The following is a 5,743-nucleotide window of genomic DNA, read 5'->3' as shown; positions in this document are numbered from 1 at the left end:
ATGTGAGTTGCCAGGTAAGTATATTTGCTTAAGTTCTGTGTTTTAGAGAGTGTCATCCATGGGTTTTTCCAAACTTTGGTTTGGGTTTGGTTTGGTCCTACTTTCATAAAGCTTGAGATTTAACTTCTCAGTACCCTGAAAACCTCACATCCTTCTTTCATGTATATGTGGTTTATTTTGATTCTTCTTTCCATTGTTTTCTTTATTGCTATTTCTATTTCCTTGTGCAGCATACTGGGAATTATGATAATAGAGCTGAAATGCCGTGGTCACACTGTCATTGATGAAAAGAAGACTCTCTGTAGTAATTTTGAGAGATCTTTTCCATTTTTTCTTATGTTTGTTGTTCTTCCAGGTTTCTCATTAAACCTTAGTCCTATGATTTCCTTCCTTCCTTCCTTCCTTCCTTCCTTCCTTCCTTCCTTCCTTCCTTCCTTCCTTCCTTCCTTCCTTCCTTCCTTCTCTTCCTTCCTTCCTTCCTTCCTTCCTTCCTTCCTTCCTTCCTTCCTTCCTTCCTTCCTTCCTTCCTTCCTTCCTTCCTTCCTTCCTTCCTTCTTTCCTTTGATGTAGTTTCATACATATCTGTGATGGGCTAACACATTCCTCACACTTTGTGTCTGTGTGTGTGTGTGAATGTGCAACTTTTACCTTGTTACCAGTAATCATTCTTTGCCAAAGAAATATAGAAAGTTTTCTATGCTCATCAGCTGAACTTTTGAAGTCCAAACAACAGACAACACAGGTGAGTATCCATGAGTACCATTCTTATCCCAGCACATTTTTATTGTGTAAAAGGAAAATATAGCAGGCTTCTCAAGATCTCCCTCTGTCTTCTCATAGAGCATAGATAAATTCTTAAGGTGTGGATGAAGCTCTTCTCAGTCAGCAGTTATGCAACCTACATATTTGCAAGGTCCTATGATAGGCATTGTGAGGGATACAACTTAGATACTGATTTCAAGGATCTTACACTATTGTTGGGGAGATAATATACATACACATGAAAAATTAACTAATAAGGGCTGATATTGCATATTAAGTGGCAAATGAGTGATGCAATATGAATTAAAGAAGTTGAGAACATGGAGAGATCTCCGTGGGTTGAGACAATCTAGGAAGGAATCCTACTGGAGATGGGACTATAGCTGATCTCTCCACTTTGTGTCTGTAGCATGGGGGGGCTCCCTGGTGTCCTATCCCTGTATCCCTTTCCTGCTTCCTTTTGTGTGCTGTCTTCTCCTTTAGATTGTAAGTTCCTTGATGGCAAGAATTGCCTTTCTTCTTATTAGTTGTATCCTCAGTGGTTAGGATAGTGCCTTGCACATAATACCTTCTTAATAAATATGTATTGGATTGGATTGGATTGGGTAGAATTTAGTTGGCAGTAAACAGGAAAGGCCTTCTTTCTCTAGTGTGTTTTTTCTTTGTTTGTCAGGCCCAAGACTCACTTCTATACAATTCTAACTTGTTACCAGTCTCTTACAACATGATCTTTCTAATGTTAGACTCCCCAGATTCTGAGAATCAGTCCATGGACTGTCTAATACTCCTTATTTGTTTCCACAAGGGGGCACTTGGTGCTCATGGTACTTTTTCCCATCTTTGCTTTGGATGTTCTAAACATCTTTATTTCCAGGCACAGGAATTTTACTGTCCACATCTCTCTTTCAAAATACTATCATATCAAACTGGTACAAGCTGATTGGAATCTCATTGCTCCAAGGACTGGATTTTTATAAACACTCTCTATGTCTTAGATTGAATTATTCAGGTTTCTCTGTCTACACGTTGCTTAATCCTCTGTGTTGAAGGGCTTCACATGTTAGAGGTAATGAGGGACAGTTGCCAGCTAATCAATATAATGGCTGTAGCAAGTATAATTTCCCTTATATGGTTCAGTCTTTAGAATTAGACTTCACTTTCTTGAGGTACTGAACTCAATCAATCCAGCAATAAATATTTACTGAATATTCACTCTATACTCAGTCTTATGGTAGCACATAAAGAGGAATCAGCATGTCTTTTGTGTGTGGTGGAGTGAGTGGGTGGGAAGAGGAGATATTATCTATATTAGACAGAAAGTAGACTAAAAAGCCACCTTGAACCAAAATTTCTGTTTCACCAACCTACCTCTCATTGTAGACTAGAAAGTTGGTATATTCAGAAAACTTCTTAAGATATCTGGGAATTCTCCTATATCCTTCTATAAACATTTTAGAATCAAACAGTGCAAGAGCTGGAAGGGATTTTAGATATCGCTAAAGCCAAATTCCATCTTCAGAGGCTTAGTGAATTAAAATGGCATACCCCACTACTTGGTACCAAAGCCAGGACTAGAAACCTTAGATTTCCCAAGTTCAGGGCTCTTGATACAGATAGGTTTAACACAAAATCATGGTACATTAGAATTACCAGTGACCTTCAAGGTCATCTAATTTAACCTTTTACATCATTAAAAAAACGTTCTTTAATAGAAGCATCCCTGTAATTTTTGGATCATGACCTCATGAAGTAGCCTGCTTCCTTTTAGTCAGCCCTAATTATTTGAATTTTTTTTTATGTGAGTCAAAAATTTGTTTCCCTGTAATTTATTTTTTATCATATGTCACTATACCATTGTTCTAATTCTGTTCTTTGGAGATATACAAAAGAAATTGAACTTATCTTTAATATGGCAGCCCTTCAAATGTTTGAAGAGATTGATCATCATGTCATCCTACCCCTACTTACGTCTTCTTTCAAGTTTATACATTTCCAGTTGTATTGATAATGCATTTTTTCTTCTTAATGGGAAGATCTTTCCCATCCATTAATAGGCTCATGTGACCTGTTTAAGGCACATGGAAGCCTGAGTTACATGAGAGAAGTCACATGGAATAGGAAGGGTAAAGCAGGAAGGGCAGAACAGAAAGAGGCAGAGCTGGAGTAGAGCTGAGAGGAAGTTGGTCAGACCAGTCAGAGCTGGGAAGGACAGAAGAAGCAGGAAGCTAGGACTGTGAGCGTGTATTTGTAGGAAGGTCTGATAATCTTTGTAGACTTCTTTGTTACTATGATGGATTTGGTTTTCTGGTGGTGGGATTTAGCTTTCTGGTGTGTGAATAAATGTTTTGGTTCTATCTTCCACATGGAGAGTCTGTTGCATTTTGTGATTCAGAATTGCACAGGCATATTCATGGTTGCCTTAGTTGCTGTGAATATCATGTTGATGCTAAACTAGTTCTTTCAAACATTTTCTTCTCATTTTGGGAGTTATTTAGTTTGGAGTCTTATCATTATCCTTTGCAGACTTCACTGACTGTGTTCCATTTTGTCAATGAACCACTTAAAATGCAACACCAAGAGCTATTCACATTATCTAAAATATTGTTGAACCTTTATAGAATTGAGTGAGATCATCAGGTCCTTTGTTTTAGGTTCTATACTTCTAGACTGCATGTTTGCATTGAAGAGAGGCAGTTAGAGGGAGTGTTTAGAGACTCAATCTTGGAATCAGGATGACCTTGGTTCACTTTGTATCTTGGACACATACTAGCTGTGTGACCTTTGGCAAGTGGTTTGACATCTCAGTGCTCCCTTTACAATACAAATTTCAGAACATTTGGTAGCATAGTTTGGTAGAAAGGTTTTCTTCAGTGGGAATTCCCTACAGCAAGAAAATTACATTTTTGTTCTCTAAGCCATCATTTTTTCCCACCGCCACAAAAACCAAAAGTTTATATTAGCTTTTGTGTTGAGAATTACCATCAAGTTCACCACTCATTAGATACTGGAATCTACCTTAAAAAAATCAGCAAATTCAGCCCTCAGGACTTTTTCTGTTCTCTGCAATTTCTCCAAGAAGACAGACTAACGGAAGTGTTGGCTAACATTGAAGAACCTAGTGATAGGACAATGAGATGGAGACATGGGAGTTTAGTATTAATGTACCCTAGATGAGCAAAGGGAGCAGGATGGCACTAGATAAAATAGGGAAAGCCTGCATTAATGTGTAAAGGCTACATTAATATCTTGTGGGACATATACCAAAATAGAAAACAAGGGGCATTTGACTTTAATTACTTTATATTTTTGTCTTAAGTCTGTCCTGTCCTTAATTAAACACACATACACACACACACACACACACACACATGCACACAAGATATGTAGATATTGAATAAACTTACTAATCAAATAGCATAGGAGCCAGTATAAATATTTGGAGCCAACTGCTCTAATATACTTTAAAGTTCACAAAATACTTTATATACATTATCTCATGCTAACTTCACAACTACTTTGTGAAAGTATTTTGTATTTCAAGTATTGTCACCATTATATAGTGAGGAAACTGAGATTTTTGTTTGATTAATGTCTTTTAGAGCAAAGATCTGAATCCCGGTCTTTGTTGTTCTGAGATCAGTACTGTATCCACTATGCGATGTTGCTTCTAGGAGGGATCACTGTTTCTCTGAAACTATAGAATTTGTTATGTTACAAATCATTTGGCATTTGGAATTTCTTCTGTGAATCAAGTCTTACTTATGTGAGTACCAAGCATACTTTGTTTTTTTGTTAAGTAAACCTTTCCTGTGTGTGTATCTGATCTCTTCAACTTGACTGTAACAAATTTAAGGACTAAGGCTTACTTCTTTGTAAACCTAGTGGTTGGTTTAGCACCTAATAGATAATCAGAATATATTTGTATATGGGCTAACTCATATCTAACGTTAGTCTAATTGAGAAAGGGATAGGCAAAGCTGCACCAGCACCAGACCACTTGTAAAAATGTTCATCACGTACAGACAGTCCTTGACAGGCTCAGTCCTTATTTGTTCATCGTAAAGTTAAAATATTTCTCTTTAGGACAAAGTGTGTAGTAATCCACTGAACTCAAGAATGGCCATTATCCTCTTGAATAATAAAGATAACTCATGTTTCTATAGCACTTTAAGTCTTAAAAACACTTTCCTCATAATAATTCTGTGACACAGAACTATTTTATAGATAAGGAGAATGAGATTCAGACTGGTAGAGTGTGTTGCTCATTTGAAAGTGGAATACTTTGGCTCCACATTCAAGGTATTACCATTATGACACACTGCCACTGGTACATAAGAAACCTGCTAGTTCACAGTGATCTATGAATTTGACATTGTCATTTTTCTTTAAATGATTCCAAATACTGAAAAGATGGCAGCTAGGTGGTACAGTAGATAGAGCTCTGCCCCTGGAGTCAGGAAGATCTGAATTCAAATCAGATCTCAGACAGTAGCTATGTGATCCAGGGAAAGTCACCTAACTCTGTTTGCCTCAATTTATTCATCTATAAAATGACCTGGAAAAGAAAATGGCAAGCTATTCCAGTATCTTTGCAAGAAAACCCCAAATGGGATCAAAAAGAGTCAGACACAACTGAAATGATTCAACAGCAACATAAAATCAATTAAAAATATATATATCCTTTTGCTTAGTCAGGTGGCCTAGTGGATAAAATACCTGACCTGGAGCCAAGAAGACTCACCTTTGTGAGTTCAAATCTAGCTAGCTCTGTAAACTTAGGTAAGTCACCTTCAATTTCCTCATCTGTAAAATGAACTGGAGGAGGAAATGAGAAATCATTTCATTGTCTCTGATAGGATAACTCAACATGAGGTCACAAAGAGTCAAATACAACTGAAACAACTGAACAAGAACAATAAGTATTGAACTGATAGGTTTAAATAACATAGATCATTTAACATTAGAATTATAAGATCATAGA

The sequence above is a fragment of the Notamacropus eugenii genome, chromosome 1 (assembly GCF_028372415.1).
Source record: "Notamacropus eugenii isolate mMacEug1 chromosome 1, mMacEug1.pri_v2, whole genome shotgun sequence".
NCBI lineage: Eukaryota > Metazoa > Chordata > Mammalia > Diprotodontia > Macropodidae > Notamacropus > Notamacropus eugenii.
This window is presented reverse-complemented; position numbering follows the sequence as displayed.